Genomic DNA, 18,513 nt, shown 5'->3' with positions numbered 1-18,513 from the left:
CTCTTCACATGTAGATTCGTTAGTAGACCCAAATATGATATCATCCACATAAATTTGGCATACAAACAAATCATTTGCAAGTGTTTTAGTAAAGAGAGTAGGATCGGCTTTTCCGACTTTGAAGCCATTAGCGATAAGAAAATCTCTTAGGCATTCATACCATGCTCTTGGGGCTTGATTGAGCCCATAAAGCGCCTTAGAGAGTTTATAAACATGGTTAGGGTACTCACTATCTTCAAAGCCGGGAGGTTGCTCAACATAGACCTCCATCTTGATTGGTCTATTGAGGAAGGCACTTTTCACGTCCATTTGATAAAGCTTAAAGCCATGGTAAGTAGCATATGCAAGTAATATACGAATTGACTCAAGCCTAGCTACGGGTGCATAGGTTTCACCGAAATTCAAACCTTCGACTTGTGAATATCCCTTGGCCACAAGTCGGGCTTTGTTCCTTGTCACCACACCATGCTCATCTTGCTTGTTGCGGAAGACCCACTTGGTTCCTACAACATTTTGGTTAGGACGTGGAACTAAATGCCATACCTTATTCCTTGTGAAGTTGTTGAGCTCCTCTTGCATCGCCAGCACCCAATCCGAATCTTGAAGTGCTTCCTCTACCCTGTGTGGCTCAATAGAGGAAATAAAAGAGTAATGTTCACAAAAATGAGCAACACGAGATCGAGTAGTTACCCCCTTATGAATGTCGTCGAGGATGGTGTTCACGGGGTGATCTCGTTGGATTGCTTGGTGGACTCTTGGGTGTGGCGGTCTTGGATCTTCATCATCTTCCTTGTCTTGATCATTAGCATCTCCCCCTTGATCATTGTCCTCCTCTTGAGGTGGCTCCTCTTGATCATCATCATCATCTTGAGCTTGATCTTCATCTTGAGTTGGTGGAGATGCTTGCATTGAGGAAGATGGTTGATCTTGTGTATGTGGAGGCTCTTTGGATTCCTTAGGACACACATCCGCAATGGACATGTTCCTTAGCGCCACGCATGGAGCCTCTTCATCATCTAGCTCATCAAGATCAACTAGCTCTACTTGAGAGCCGCTAGTCTCATCAAACACAATGTCACAAGAAACTTCAACTAGTCTAGAGGACTTGTTAAAGACTCTATATGCCCTTGTGTTTGAATCATAACCTAGTAAAAAGCCTTCTACAGCCTTAGGAGCAAATTTAGATTTTCTACCTCTTTTAACAAGAATAAAGCATTTGCTACCAAAGACTCTAAAATATGAAACATTAGGCTTTTTACCGGTTAGGAGTTCATAAGATGTCTTCTTGAGGATTCAGTGAAGATATAACCGGTTGATGGCGTAGCAAGCGGTGTTGACCGCCTCAGCCCAAAACCGATCTAAAGTCTTGTACTCATCAAGCATGGTTCTTGCCATGTCCAATAGAGTTCTGTTCTTTCTCTCCACTACACCATTTTGTTGTGGTGTGTAGGGAGAAGAGAACTCATGCTTGATGCCTTTCTCCTCAAGAAAGCTTTCGATTTGTCAGTTCTTGAACTTTGTCCCGTTGTCGCTTCTAATCTTTTTGATCCTTAAGCCGAACTCATTTTGAGCTCGTCTCAAGAATCCCTTTAAGGTCTCTTGGGTTTGAGATTTTTCCTGCAAAAAGAACACCCAAGTGAAGCGAGAATAATCATCCACAATTACAAGACAATACTTACTCTCGCCGATGCTTATGTAAGCTATCGGGTCGAATAGGTCCATGTGGAGTAGCTCAAGCGGCCTGTCGGTCGTCTTGATGTTCTTGTGTGGATGATGAACACCAACTTGCTTTCCTGCTTGACATGCGCTACAAATCCTGTCTTTCTCAAAATGAACATTGGTTAGTCCCAAAATGTGCTCTCCCTTTAGAAGCTTCTGAAGATTCTTCATTCCAACATGGGCTACTCGGCGGTGCCAGAGCCAACCCATGTTAGTCTTAGCAATTAAGCAAGTGTCGAGTTCAGCTCTATCAAAATCTACTAAGTATAGCTGACCCTCTAACACTCCCTTAAATGCTACTGAATCATCACTTCTTCTAAAGACAATAACACCTAAATCTGTAAAAAGACAGTTGTAGCCCATTTTACATAATTGAGACAATTGTAGCGGGGTGCACAAATTGTAATCTAAAGAATCTACAAGAAAAACATTGGAGATAGAATGGTCAGGAGATATAGTAATTTTACCCAATCCTTTGACCAAACCTTGATTTCCATTCCCGAATGTGATGGCTCTTTGGGGATCTTGGTTTTTCTCATAGGAGGTGAACATCTTCTTCTCCCCTGTCATGTGGTTTGTGCACCCGCTATCGATGATCCAACTTGAGCCCCCGGATGCATAAACCTACAAAACAATTTTAGGCCTTGTTCTTAGGTACCCAAACGGTCTTGGGTCCTTTCACATTAGAAACAAACACCTTGGGTACCCAAACACAAGTCTTTGACCCCTTGTGTTTGCCCCCAACATATTTGGCAACTACTTTGCCTGATTTGTTAGTTAGCACATAGGATGCATCAAAAGTCTTAAATGAGATGTTATGTTCATTTGATGCAATAGGAGTTTTCTTCTTAGGTAATTTAGCATGAGTGGATTGCCTAGAACTAGATGCCTCACTCTTATACATAAAAGCATGATGAGAGCCAGAGTGAGACTTCCTAGAATGAATTCTCCTAATTTTGTGCTCGGGATAACCGGCAGGGTACAAAATGTAACCCTCGTTATCCTGAGACATGGGAGCCATGCCCTTAACAAAGTTAGATAATCTTTTAGGAGGGGCATTGAGTTTGACATTGCCTCCCTGTTGGAAGCCAATGCCATCCTTAATGCCAGGGCATCTCCCACTATAGAGCATGCTTCTAGCAAATTTAAATTTTTCATTTTCTAAGTCATGCTCGTCAATCTTAGCACTAAGTTGAGCTATGTTATCATTTTGTTTCTTAATTAAAGCTAGGTGATCATGAATAGCATCAACATTAATGTCTCTACATCTAGTGCAAATAGTAACATGCTCAACGGTAGATGTAAAGGGTTTGCAAGAATTTAGTTCAACAATCTTAGCATATAAAATGTCATTCTCATCTCTAAGATTGGAAATGGAAATATTGCAAACATCTAATTCCTTAGCCTTAGCAATTAATTTTTCATTCTCATTTTTAAGGCTAGCAAGAGAGGCATTTAATTTTTCAATCTTAGCAATTGAATTAGCATTATCATTTCTAAGATTGTCAATTGAATCATCACAAACATTTGATTTCTCAACCTTAGCAATTAATTTGACATTTTGATTTCTAAGGTTGGAAATAATATCATGGCAAGTGCTTAGCTCATTAGATAATTTTTCACATTTTTCAACTTCTAGAGCATAAGCATTTTTAACTTTAACATGCTTTTTATTTTCTTTAATTAGGAAGTCCTCTTGACTATTTAAGAGTTCATCCTTATAATGAATAGCACTAATTAATTCATTTAGTTTCTCCTTTTGTTGCATGTTTAGGTTGGCAAAAAGTGTTAATAAATCATCCTCATCGTCACTAGAATTATCCTCATCACTAGAAGTTGCATACTTAGTGGAGGATTTTGATTTTACCTTCTTCCTTTTGCCGTACTTTGCCATGAGGCACTTGTGGCCGACGTTGGGGAAGAGAAGCCCTTTGGTGACGGCGATGTTTGCGGCGTCCTCGTCGGAGGAGGAGTCGGTGGAGCTCTCGTCGGAGTCCCACTCCCGGCAAACATGGGCATCGCCGCCCCTCTTCTTGTGCTACCTCTTCTTTTCTCTCCTCTTTCCCTTCTTGTCGTCGCCCCTGTCACTGTCACTAGATAGTGGACATTTTGCAATAAAATGACCGGGCTTACCACACTTGTAGCAAACTTTCTTGGAGCGGGGCTTGTAATCCTTCCCCCTCCTTTGCTTGAGGATTTGGCGGAAGCTCTTGATGATGAGCGCCATCTCCTCATTGTCGAGCTTGGAGGCGTCGATGGGGACTCTACTCGGTGTAGAGTCTTCTTTCTTCTCCGTTGCCTTGAATGCCATGGGTTGCACATCGGGTGTGGAGGAGGCGCCTTGCTCGATGATTTTCTTAGATCCTTTGATCATCAATTCAAAGCTCACAAATTTTCCTATCACTTCCTCGGGAGACATTAGCTTGTATCTAGGATCACCACGAATTAATTGAACTTGAGTGGGATTAAGAAATACAAGTGATCATAGAATAACCTTGACCATCTCATGGTCATCCCATTTGGTGCTCCCGAGGTTGCGCACTTGGTTCACCAAGGTCTTGAGCCGGTTGTACATCGCTTGTGGCTCCTCCCCTTGATGAGGCATGAACCGACCGAGCTCCCCCTCGATCGTCTCTCTGTTGGTGATCTTGGTCACCTCGTCTCCTTCGTACGTGGTCTTGAGCACGTCCCAAATCTCCTTTGCGCTCTTCAACCCTTGCACTTTATTATACTCCTCTCGACTTAGAGAGGCGAGGAGTATAGTAGTGGCTTGGGAGTTGAAGTGTTGGATTTGTTCGACCTCCTTCGAATCATAATCCTTGTCCCCTTCCTTTGGTACCTGCGCTCCATACTCAACAATATCCCATATACTTTTGTGGAGTGAGGTTAGGTGATGCCTCATTTTATCACTCCACATAGAATAATCTTCACCATCAAACATAGGTGGTTTGCCTAATGGGACAGAAAGTAATGGAGTGCGTTTTGAAATGCGAGGATAGCGAAGGGGCATCTTACTATACTTCTTGCGCTCATGGCGCTTAGAAGTGGCGGATGCCGATTTCGAGCCGGAGGTAGAGGGTGACGAAGAGTCGGTCTCGTAGTAGATCACCTTCTTCATCTTCTTCTTCTTGTCACCCTTCCGTTGGGACTTGATGGAGGAAGAGGATTCCTCCTTGTGCTTGTGGGAGGACTCCCTTGAGTGTGTTCTCCCCGAGCTTGCGGACTTATCGCCGGTCCCGATCTCCCTCCTGGCGGATGCTCCCGACATCACTTCAAGCGGTTAGGCTCTAATGAAGCACCGTCCTCTGATACCAATTGAAAGTTGCCTAAAGGGGGGTGAATAGGGCGAATATCAAATTTACAAACTTTAAGCACAACTACAAGCCGGGTTAGCGTTAGAAATATAAACGAGTCCGAGAGAGAGGGCGAAAACAAATCACAAGCAAATAAGGCGGATGACACAGTGATTTGTTTTACCGAGGTTCGGTTCTTGCAAACCTACTCCCCGTTGAGGTGGTCACAAAGACCGGATCTCTTTCAACCCTTTCCCTCTCTCAAACGGTCACTTAGACCGAGTGAGCTTCTCTTCTCAATCAAACGGGACACTAAGTCCCCACAAGGACCACCACACAATTGGTGTCTCTTTCCTTGGTTACAATTGAGTTGATCACAAGAAAAAGAAAGAATGAAGAAGAAAAGCAATCCAAGCGCAAGAGCTCAAATGAACACAAGTCTCTCTCTCACTAGTCACTATTTGATTGGAATGATCTTTGGACTTGGGAGAGGATTTGATCTCTTTGATTGTGTCTTGTATTGAATGCTATAGCTCTTGTAAGGTGTTTGAAGGCTGAAAACTTGGATGCATTGAAGTGTGGTGGTTGGGGGGTATTTATAGCCCCAACCACCAAAAGAACCGTTGGTGAGGGATTCTGTCGCATGGTGCACCGGACACTGTCCGGTGCGCCACCGGACACTGTCCGGTGCTACAGCCACGTCACCCGGCCGTTGGATTCTGACCGTTGGAGCTTCTGACATCTGGGCCACCGGACAGTCCAGTGGTGCACCGGACAGGTCCTGTAGAGTGTCCGGTGCGCCTTCTGGCTCTGCTCTGACTTCTGCGTGCACTGTAGCGCATTAACTACCGTTGAAGACGACCGTTGGTGCTGTAGTAGTCGTTACTCCGCTGGCACACCGGACAGTCCGGTGCTACACCGGACAGTCCGGTGAATTATAGCGGAGCGGCTCCCAGAATTCCCGAAGGTGAGCAGTTTGGAGTTGGGTTCCCTGGTGCACCGGACACTGTCCGATGGCACACCGGACAGTCCGGTGCGCCAGACCAGGGCACACTTTGGTTATCTTTTGCTCTCTTTATTTGAATCCTTTCTTGGTCTTTTTATTGGTTTGTTGTGAACCTTTGGCACCTGTAGAACTTATAATCTAGAGCAAACTAGTTAGTCCAATTATTTGTGTTGGGCAATTCAACCACCAAAATCAATTAGGAAAAGGTGTAAGCCTATTTCCCTTTTAGATTCGGTGAAGGTAGAGACGGTTGATGGCGTAGCAAGCGGTGTTGATTGCTTCCGCCCAAAACCGGTCCGAAGTCTTGTACTCATCAAGCATGGTCCTCGCCATGTCTAGTAGAGTTCTATTCTTCCTCTCCACTACACCATTTTGTTGTGGTGTGTAGGGAGAAGAGAACTCATGCTTGATGCCCTCCTCCTCAAGAAAGTCTTCAATTTGAGAGTTCTTGAACTCGGTCCTGTTCTCGCTTCTAATCTTTTTGATCCTTAAGTCGAACTCATTTTGAGCCCGTCTCAAGAATCCCTTTAAAGTCTCTTGACTTTGAGATTTATCCTTCAAAAAGAACACCCAACTGAAGCGAGAATAGTCATCCACAATTACAAGACAATACTTACTCTCGCCGATGCTTGTGTAAACGATCGGGCCCAATAGATCCATGTGGAGTAGCTCAAGCGGCCTGTCGCTCGTCATGATGTTCTTGTGTGGATGATGAACACCAACTTGCTTCCTACCTGACATGCGCTACATACCTTGTCTTTCTCAAAATGAACATTGGTTAGTCCCAAAATGTGCTCTCCCTTTAGAAGCTTGTGAAGATTCTTCATCCCAACATGGGTTAGTCGGTGATGCCAGAGCCAACCCATATTAGTCTTAGCAATTAAGCAAGTATCGAGTTCAGCTCTATTGAAATCAACTAAGTATAGCTGACCCTCTAATACTCCCTTAAATGCTACTGAATCATCACTTCTTCTAAAGACAGTAACACTTATATCCGTAAAAAGACAATTGTAGCCCATTTTGCATAATTGAGAAACTGAAAGCAAGTTATAATCTAAGGAATCTACAAGAAAAACATTGGAAATAGAATGGTCAGGTGATATAGCAATTTTACCAAGTCCTTTGACCAAACCTTGATTTCCATCCCCGAATGTGATAGCTCTTTGGGGATCTTGGTTTTTCTCGTAGGAGGAAAACATTCTTTTCTCCCCAGTCATGTGGTTTGTGCACCCGCTATCAATGATCCAACTTGAGCCCCTGGATGCATAAACCTACAAAACAAGTTTAGGCCTTGTTCTTAGGTACCCAAACGGTCTTGGGTCCTTTGACATTAGAAACAAGCACCTTGGGTACCCAAACACAAGTCTTTGACCCCTTGTGTTTGCCCCCAACATATTTGGCAACTACTTTGCCTGATTTGTTAGTGAGCACATAAGAAGCATCAAAAGTCTTGAATGAAACATTAGGTTCATTTGATGCAATAGGAGATTTCTTTTTAGGCAATTTAACATGGGTTGATTGCCTAGAGCTAGAAGCCTCATTTTTATACATAAAAGCATGGTGTGAAACATTATGAGGTTTTCTAGCATGAATCCTCCTAATCTTATGCTCGGGATAACCAGCAGGATATAAAATATAGCCCTCGTTATCCTGAGCCATGGGATCCTTGCCTTTAACAAAATTAGACAATTTCTTGGGGGCATTAAGCTTGACATTGTCTCCCTGTTGGAAGCCAATGCCATCCTTAATCCCAGGGCGTCTCCCATTATAGAGCATGCTTCTGGCAAATTTAATTTTTTCATTTTCTATCTCATGCTCATTAATTTTAGCACTAAGTTGAGCTATGTGATCATTTTGTTGTTTAGTTAAAACTAGGTGATCATGGATAGCATCAACATTAATGTCTCTACATCTAGTACAAATGGAAACATGGCTAACAATAGATGTAGAGGGTTTGCAAGCATTTAATTCATCAATCTTAGAACGTAACATGACATTCTCATTTCTAAGATTGGAAATAGAATCATTGCAAACATTTAAATCCTTAGCCTTAGCAATTAAATTATCATTCTCAATCTTAAGGCTAGAAAGTGATTCATTCAACTTGTCAATTTTAGAAATCAAACTAGCATTATCATTTTTGAGGTTGACAAGAGAATCATCACAAACATTTAACTTCTCAACCTTAGCAATTAATTTAACATTCTCATTTCTAAGGTTGGAGATAGTATCATGGCAAATGCTAAGCTCACTAGTCAATTTTTCACATTTTTCTATCTCCTGAGCATAAGCATTTTTAACCTTAACATGCTTCTTGTTTTACTTAATAAGGAAGTCTTCTTGGCTATACAAAAGTTCATCCTTCTCATGAATAGCACTAATTAATTCATTCAATTTTTCTTTTTGTTGCATGTTTAGGTTGGCAAAAAGTGTGAGCAAATCATCCTCATCATCACTAGAGCTAGCCTCATCACTAGATGTTGCATATTTAGTGGAAGCTCTAGATTTTACCTTCTTCCTTTTGACGTCCTTTGCCATGAGGCACTTGTGGCCGACGTTTGGGAAGAGAAGACCCTTATTGACGGTGATGTTGGCGGCATCCTCGTCAGAGGAGGAGTCGGTGGAGCTCTCATCGGAGTCCCATTCCCGACACACGTGGGCATCACCGCCCTTCTTCTTGTAATATCTCTTCTTTTCCTTCCTCTTTCCCTTCTTGTCGTCGCCCCTGTCACTATCACTAGACAATGGATATTTAGCAATAAAATGACCGGGCTTACCACATTTGTAGCAAACTTTCTTGGAGCGGAGCTTGCAATCTTTCCCTCTCCTTTGCTTGAGGATTTGGCGGAAGCTCTTGATGATGAGCGTCATTTCCTCGTTGTCGAGCTTGGAGGCGTCGATGGGAAGCCTACTTGATGTAGACTCTTCTTTCTTCTCCTTCGTTGCTTAGAAGGCAACAGGTTGCACCTTGGGTGTAGAGGTTGCGCCTCGCTCGTGGATTTGTTTGGAGCCCTTGATCATCAATTCAAAGCTCACAAACTTTCCTATAACCTCCTCGGGAGACATTAGCTTATATCTAGGATCGCCACGAATTAATTGAACTTGTGCAGGGTTAAGAAAAACAAGTGATCTTAGAATAACCTTGACCATTTCATGGTCATCCCATTTTGTGCTCCCGAGGTTGCGCACTTGATTCACCAAGGTCTTGAGCCGGTTGTACATGGCTTGTGGCTCCTCCCCTTGGTTGAGCATGAATCACCGAGCTCCCCCTCGATCGTTTCCTGCTTGGTGATCTTGGTCACCTCATCTCCTTCGTGTGTGGTCTTGAGCACGTCCCAAATCTCTTTGGCACTCTTCAACCCTTGCACTTTATTATACTCCTCTCGACTTAGAGAGGCGAGGAGTATAGTAGTGGCTTGGGAGTTGAAGTGCCGGATTTGGTCAACCTCCTCTGAATCATAATCCTTGTCCCCTTCCTTTGGTACCTGCGCTCCATACTCAACAATATCCCATATGCTTTTATAGAGTGAGGTTAGGTGATGCCTCATTTTATTGCTCCACATAGAATAATCTTCACCGTAAAAAACCGGTGGTTTGCCTAATGGGACGAAAAGTAATGGAGTGCGTTTGGAAATGCGAGGATAGCGAAGGGGCATCTTACTATACTTTTTGCGCTCATGGCGCTTAGAAGTGGCGGATGCCGATTCGGAGCTGGAGGTGGAGGGTGACGAAGAGTCGGTCTCATAGTAGACCACTTTCTTCATCTTCTTCTTGTCACCTCTCCGTTGTGTCTTGATGGAGGAAGAGGATTCCTCCTTGTGCTTGTGGCCGGACTCCCTCGAGTGTGTTCTCTCCGAGCTTACGGACTTGTCGTCGTCGGTCTCGATCTCCCTCTTGGCGGATGCTCCCGACATCACTTCGAGTGGTTAGACTCTAATGAAGTACCGGGCTCCGATACCAATTGAAAGTCGCCTAGAGGTGGGGTGAATAGGCAAATTTGAAATTTATAAAGTTTAGGCACAACTACAAGTCGAGGTTAGCGTTAGAAATAAAGTCGAGTCTGAAAGAGAGGGCGAACACAAATCACAAGCAAATGAGAGCGGATGACACGGTGATTTGTTTTACCGAGGTTCGGTTCTTGCAAACCTACTCCCCGTTGAGGTGGTCACAAAGACCGGGTCTCTTTTAACCCTTTCCCTCTCTCAAACGGTCACCTAGACCGAGTGAGCTTTTCTCCTTAATCATCGGGTCACTTAGACCCCTCACAAGGACCACCACACAATTGGTGTCTCTTGCTTTGATTACAAATGTCTTGAGAATAAGAATGCGAAGAAGAAAACACGATTGCAAAAGCCAAGCAACAAGAGCGACAAATAAAACACGGATCACAATCTCTCTCAAGTCGCTAATCACTAATGATCACTTGTCTCAATTGTGGAACTTGGAGAGATTGGAAGCTTTGATTGTGTCTTGGAATGAGTTGCTAGCTCTTGTATTGAATGTGAAAGGTTGGAATGCTTGGATGAATTGAAAGGAGGTGGTTGGGGTTGTATTTATAGCCACCAACCACTTCCTATCTGTTGCTTCAATTCTGTCAACCGCGGACGGTCCGCGCCCCTGGTCTGGACGGTCCGCCCCTGCACATCAACGGCTGAAATCCCAACGGTCAGCAGTAACGGCTATATCAACGGCTATAATGCATTTAATGCGTCGTCAGATGTCAGATAAAGGCAGTCGCGGACGGTCCAGTCGTGCACGCCGGACGGTCCACGAGGACGCTAAAATTCATTTTACCGAACCCATTACCTTCGGGTTTTTCGGTTCTTCACCGACCGGACGGTCCGCGCCTGAAGCCGGATGGTCCGCGCACGGTCTCGGACGGTGCTTGCTTTTCCTTCGGACGGTCCGTAGTGTAGAGTTGTGTTTTTGCAGTGGTTCTGTCCGAGGGTCATCCTGGTGTCGCGGACGGTCCGCCGCAAAGGCCCGGACGGTCCGTGCTTAGTCTATTTTTCCGAAATGAACTTATACACCTATGAAATGATCAACTAGGCAAACTGGTTAGCCCACAAGGTTTGTGATGGTCGTCAAACACCAAAATCTATTATAGGAAATGTTGAGACTATTTCCCTTTCAAATAGGCTCCCGTAGGATTCGCTGGGGAGTAGGTAGCCGAGGCCGGGCTCGGGTGAGGCGGAGTTTGTCCCGAGGGCGAGCTCTACGTCAGGCGAGACGGAGTTTGCGCCCGAGGGCTGGTCCGTGCTCTTGTCGTATTACATGTCCCATCAGGGGATGTCAGGCAGCGTGGGTGAATCTTTGACAAGACCACGATCTCGTCGTCACTTTACGCCTGCAGCCCTGCGTGGGGTAGGTACGCGTAGTGAATGCGACTGTCCCCTAGTGGCCTTCGGGCGAGCCTTGCCACAAGTCTTGTCCCTCTTGTCTGGGATGGGCTCGGGCGAGGCGGACATGACTTACCTGGGGTGGGAGAGCCTCAATCGGGACAAAGATTTTCCCGAGCTCAGGCCCTGTCCGAGATCGGGCTCGAGCGAGGCGGAGTTCTAGATTGTTTGACCTCGGGGACGTACCTTGATGGTGTCCTTAGGGTTTTAAGCGCTTATTAGGGGTGTAGTCTGTGTACCCCTAATTATCGTACCTAATACCTCCATAAAATCCACACGTGCGAGGATGAAGTGTCACGACACCGGTGTACTAGCATCGTGCACGCAAATGAGAAACCGTGAGTCCGTGACAGTGCCTTGAGTGTTTGCAACCCTAGGAAGAGAGGTGACAAACAGCGGTTTAGATGATTTCTCAAACATACCAGTCCCTTCGTGTATATATAGATCCTTGCTAATAGGCTTTTAATCTAAAAGTTTATTAGCGCTCTCATGGATCTGCATCGGAGTCAATAATCTACACAATTGTTCTAACCTCTTAAGTGTGTGACCTGTCAGGTTCACGTGTAGACGACTATGAACAAAAATCATTTTCGAGTCGATCAATAGCGGTGCTTAGCAGCATATATTGAATTTCTTGTACACATAGAAGACCATATCAATTGAACCTTGATATACACATATATTGATCCTTTTGCCATGTGATATCCATCAAACTGAAGGAGAGATCTCTGTCATCCTTATAATAGCTCAATATTTCACTCGAGCTTGTAGTGGATTAGTCACATCGTGATTAACTTTTTGATTGTATTTGCATGGCCATGCACTTTCTTAATCTGACTGTATCGATGGGTCTAGAGATATCTTTTATGTTATGTAGAAGGGACAAATTCCATCTTGATCTGCTTACATTTTATCCTATATTTCATGGTACATCCGAGAACTATTTTAATAACTAATTAGTTATGAAATAGCGTTTGACGACAACTCCAAAATACATCACCACACATAATTGAAAGGGATATGTGCCCTTGGGCCATTTCTATTTTATTTTGGTGCTCAACACATTGTTTTGGACTAACATCTTCTTGTATGAGCATAAGAACAGGTATTTGAAAAGCAAACTGAGAAACATAGGAAAAGTGCATTTTGGCGTATACTGCAAATCCTATTGCATTGAAGGAACAAAGGTATGATTTTATCACTGTTCATCTAAGTGCTAGGAAACTTCTCAAGTCGATCCAATTTGGAGAGATGGTGTTTGGCTAAGTTTGGCCAAACATGTGCCAGTTTGGGGAGCACCGGACTATTCGATGTGCATCGAACAGTGTCCGGTGCCCAAGCTGTCAGCCAGTGAACCAGTCGCTCTCAGGAATCTACGAGGCACCGCAGCTATAATTCACCGGACTATCTGGTGTGCCAACCGCGTGTCTGGACCATGGTCGGCCGTGCAGGCCACGTCAGCCCATCCAACGGTCACCATGCCGCACCGGACTATCTGGTGTGTGACCGGACTCTCCAGTGTGCGACCGGACTCTCCAGTGTGCGACCGGACTCTCCAGTGTGCGAAGTGACCAACGACTAGCAACGATCGGCTAGGCTATTTAAGGCAGGAGATTGTTGACTGTTGAGTGTCCGGTGAGCACCAGACAGTCCGGTGCACCCGCGGACAGAAGGCAATAAGGGCCTTCCAAATGATGATCAAACGGCTCCTTGATCCCTTGGGGCTACAAAAGGACCCCCCTAAGCGCACGGAGCTATTACCCAAGCACTCTTTGAGCACACTACAACTCTGAATCCTTGCGACCATGCTAATGTTTTGTGTGAGAGAGATTTGAGCGCGTTCTTGAGTTGTAACTTTGTTGTTGTGTTTTGTGCGCTCTCTCTTTTCACTTTTGTACGTGTTGTTGCTGCGTTGTGCTCTTGTGTGCGTTTCTACTCCCATCCTTACTCTGTTTTGATTGTAATCAATTGTGTAAGGCGTGAGAGACTTCAGTTTGTGGATATTTCTCACAACAGGATTTTGATATAAGAAGATACCTATGGCACTCAAATTTGATCTTTGGATCACTTGAGAGGGGTTGAGTGCAACCCTTGACCAAAAGAGGTCACCACAACGTGGACTAGGCATTGGCCGAACCACGGTAAAAATTGTTGTGTCACTTGTCTATTTACTTATTGCGATTACTATCTTCTTGAGTTATCTACTCTCTTGCAATATTACTCCTAAGTTTAATACTCATCTTAAAGGAGAAATCAAGAGAAGAGTTCTCTCTCCATCTATCTTCTCATGCTAACTTGGTTTTAGTTTTCACTAACACCAAATATAAACCAAGTTTGTGTTGTTTAGAGTTGATTTTTGTAGGATCACCTATTCACCCCATCTAGGTGCTCTCAATAATGAGCAAAAATAGCAATCTCAGGTCTAAGGTTCCAACAAGTACACCACATTACCATTCGAGAATGTTTGATGTCATATTTTTAACATAAAATCCCAACCACGTCTCAAAGTGGGTCAATCCAACACCACAAACTTTATCATGCGTTGATATTTCTGTGTCAACGATTTGTGAAACATGATCACCAATCAATATATATGCTAGTCAAGATGTACTAGTGTTGGAAGCAGGCGATGATTCAGCAAATGGATTTGCATGAACATATGCAAATGGATTATTAACATGGTTCATATAAGGGGTCCCGTAAAGAGCAGATTGTGTTGTTGGGATCATGGTGGATTGGGAACTTGTGTTCCCTGTTTGAATTGAAGCCCACATTGTGGTTGGACCATAGGATGGATTTGGAAAATGAATGTTTCCTATATAGCTAGAATCCACAGGTTGCTGCTGAATGAATCCCCTAGGCCACAATGGTGGTTGGATGGGAAAGTCCTGAGCACGTGCATATTGTCCTGCAGGCTAAGCATTTGTGTCATTGTTTGCTGGGTCCATTCTATTAATTATGCACATGGGATAACATAAAGTGAAAACCTTCATATACATAGATACAAAAACAATAATGAATAATGATTTTAATGTAAAATTTTGAATCAAGTTAAGAAAATAAGCATGATCATAGATCCATAACTATGTGAGCAATTCATGCACGGATTGAAAATCATGGCAACGACATGTTCACAGCGTTGTATTACTACTCCAAATAACAACAAGGGTCCTTACAAAATACTTGCTAATGACAACTACTAGCCATACGACATAAACTAACAACATTATTTATTCATTGTAGCACATCGCATAACCAAACACGACTTGGCGTCAGAAGCCACCTAGATGTAATTGCATCACTTCCTAACTCCCTAAACCAAATTCCAGTAACTATGACGTGTGGACCTATCAAAGTCGTCGAAGTACCACTCATCACTGACATCGGGACAATAGAATCCATCTTCATTAGATCGATGGGAAACTGTCGAAGGGGTCAACGGAGTAGGTGGTTGAACACTTATATCGTCACCCTCGTACTTAGCAGTTTCTGGAAATGCTTTGACTTTAGCACCTAAGGCATCTTGCTAGAGCGACTCAAGCCTTTCTTTGATGGCAAACGAGGTCCTAGCTAGGATCTCTTCATCATGCATGTGGTATAATGCATGATCTATGTAGCAGCCCAAAAATTCAAATCTTGGAATTTTCTCAAACTTGCTCTAGATTCAAAATGAATTTCAAATTTCATTTCAAAATGTTTGTTTGCGAGTTGATATCAACAAATAAAGTATAGTGGTCTATATTCTCTCTAAAATCCTCATCAAAATATCCTACAAATATTTTCCCAGTGACCCCCCTCAAATTCCTTCCAGAAATACCACCTAGATATTTCCCCAGTAATCCCCTTCAAGTTCTTTCCAGAAATACTGCCCAAATATTCCACCGATATATCCCCAAGTATTTTATTCCTGAGAAATACCTTCAGAATCATTTTTCAAGTCCCTACAAACATTTTCTTCATAACTTTTCTCATGCTCATACGTGTATGTATGCCTCCGGTGTCATACGTTGAGCTCTACAAGCTAATTACACTCATATAAGACAAATCCATGCTAATCTCCCACTAATCCTCTCATCCTCCCACTAATCCTCTCATCACTCTCCCTAATCCCTCCACCATGGCTATAAATAGAGGGGCAAGGGCCTTCTCTCATCCCACCCCAAGCCATTTCATGGCAACTCTCTTCCCCCCCACACACCAACCCACTCCATGTTCCACACAAGCACACACTAGCACAAGGATCGTTCGGTCGTTCTTCGATCGTCCGTCCCCCTGTTCTTAGTTTGTTCGTTCGTTCGTCCGATCGTTCGATCGTTCGTCCGATCGTTCATGGTTCGTTTGTCCGTTCGTTCGATCGTTCGATCGTTCGTCCGTTCGTTCGTCCAAATAATCTTTTTCCTGCCGTTATGCTGCCGAAATTCCGATCATTCGTTCGTTCGATCATTCGATCGTTCATCGTTCGTTCATAGTTCCTATTCATCTTTCATCGTTCGTTCATAGTCCCTATTCATCGTTCTTCCAGATAATCTTTGTCCTGCCGTTATGCTGCCAAAATTTCGATCGTTCGTTCGTCCGATCATTCGTTCGTTCGTCCGTTCGTTCATAGTTCCTATTCATCGTTCGTTCATCGTCACTATTTATCGTTCATCGTTCGTTCATACGATCTATTCACCATCACTATTCACCATTACTATTCATCGTTAGTATTCACCGTTACTATTCAGCATCGTTGCTATTTATCGTTACTATTCATCGATGATATATGTGGCAACCTTTTCGTTGTCACTATTCATCGTTACTATTCATCGATCATCCGATCACCCCAAATTTCAACTACTCATCCATCATGCTGTCCAGTCCACCTAAGACCAGCCAGACCCATATTCCAGCCATACGAACTCCGGTGACTGTGATTTTCCTTCCAGTGGGAACTTCCCATCTGGCCACCCATCCCAGGTTTCTCCAAGTTGAGCACGCTTAACTTTGAGATTCCTTCGAACCAGGCTTCCAAACTCCGATTCCAATAATTCTTGTTTCTAAATTCTTATCAAATTATTCCCTATCCAACCATGTCATCCCTTAAGCATGGTTCATGTTCCAGAAAACTTCCAAAATACTCTTGTCCCATATTCTGCCTATAATCTCCCTGTTCAGACTAAGTCAGTTGATTCACTCGCCACTATTCTCACCAACAGTGAACTTCACTGTGCTACACCACATACACCTAGCTATAAATACACCCAGCTACCCTCTCTCTCTCTCCACACACACTCAACACCCTTAGCCAAGGAAAACACCCCACCCACTCAGTTACTCCACTCTGCCGGCTACATGCATAGTGTTGCTTCGCCTCCAGTCCACCCTCCTGGTAAGCACCTCCGCTCCACCACTAGTAGTATCTCAACACCACATGCCACAGATTCTACTCAAGACTCTACCCATCCATGTATCGCTATTCTGACCACTATACTAAATAATTGTTGGTATACTTGCTGGTTTGTATGTTTGCTTATTCATGTTGCATAGTTATCGGAGCGTTCGTGACATCTCGTGGAGGCCAGATCTGCAAGTCTACGCTAGGCAGTGGAGCTAGAAGCCAGTTCCGCAAGCTCCCCTTCCCCCTTCGCCGGATAAGCACGACAAGCTCACTGGATCCCTTTGATGCATACATTACCTATGATTTTTCAACCACAACCCTTAGCCTGTTATTTTATGCATGATATGATTTTGAGATAAGTTATTATGGCCACCTAGCCGCTTGCCGCAATCAATCCTTGATATATTTGTTACAAATGATTTGAGAAAAGGTGTGAGTTTTCAAAAGAAAATGGTTTTCAAAATGTGTATGATGAAGGGTTTTCACCCTTATCACCTTTGAGTAGGGATGATCAGGGACTCCCTGGTTTAGGGGAGGGCCTAAGGTGATGGCTCAGCTGGTTTAGGCGTGAGCAGAAGGATTGTCCCCTCATATAAGGATCGATTTATCATCCTTCACTACCTGTACTCATGATAAGTACAACCACTCGAGACTGTGTGGGCAGTCACTCAATCTGAACTCGTACGGTCCAACCCCAGGGTTATGAAGGCTGGGGAGCACCGGGAGGATAATGAGGGGGAATGTTTTGTCCGGTTTGGACATGGCGGTGGCCTGACTCCTTCCGGTATAACCGTTAAGGTTAGGACGTGCGAGGAAAGAAAGAGATCCGGCATTCGGGCCTCACAACGGTGAGATCGCAGAAACCGGACTAGTGGGTAAAGTGTACCCCTCTACGCAGAGTTCAAACCTATTCGAATAGTCTGTGTCCACAGGAATGGACGAGTCTGGTGTGGTATGACAATTAGTGTTTTGTTTTCAAAGAAAAAGGTGTGTTTGAGAAAAGTGGTTTTTAAAAAGGTCCGGCGGTTGAGCTGTGAGCTATGGTGGACAGGAAGTCTAGTAATTGTTTTTGAAAATGAAAACCAGTGGGAAACTGCTGAGATACCTGGATGGTTTAGTCCAGGGGATTTTGTTCTAATATTGAAAAAAACTTCCTGCTACTTTGGGAGAGGATGCGCTTTGAAAAATACAAATTGTTTTACAAAACAACCCTACATAAAATATTGTTGTTTCTGCAAAATATCCTGAGATCCACATATTCCATGCATTATATCTGATTTCCCCATTCCGCGGGTGAAGGTGGGCTGCTGAGTACGTTTGTACTCACCCTTGCTTATTTGTTGTTTTTCAGAAAAAGGAGATCGGGTAAGAGTTATGACTGTTCCCAATCTTGCATGTGGCTGTTGGAACCGCTGAATTGCTTCGCTGCGTATATCGGGCTGCTTCAGCCCCACTCTGATGATATGTCTCGAGTTGTGGACCAACTCTTAAAGTTGATCGCCACCTTTATAGGTTTGTCTCATTTAAGCAGATCTGTAATCAACTGATGTATAAATGTGTTTACTAACCTCCTGGACTAGTAATTGTATCACATTTGAGTCCGAGAGGATTGGGGACGCTTCAGGTGGTATCAGAGCTGTTAGGTTGGCCGCAGGACGTAACCCTTAGCCTGATCCAAAAGTTTTTTAGTCCAAACTATTTTCTTAAAAAAATTCTTGC

The sequence above is a fragment of the Zea mays genome, chromosome 1 (assembly GCF_902167145.1).
Source record: "Zea mays cultivar B73 chromosome 1, Zm-B73-REFERENCE-NAM-5.0, whole genome shotgun sequence".
Taxonomy (NCBI): Eukaryota; Viridiplantae; Streptophyta; class Magnoliopsida; order Poales; family Poaceae; genus Zea; species Zea mays.
Note: the sequence above shows the minus strand (reverse complement) of the source record.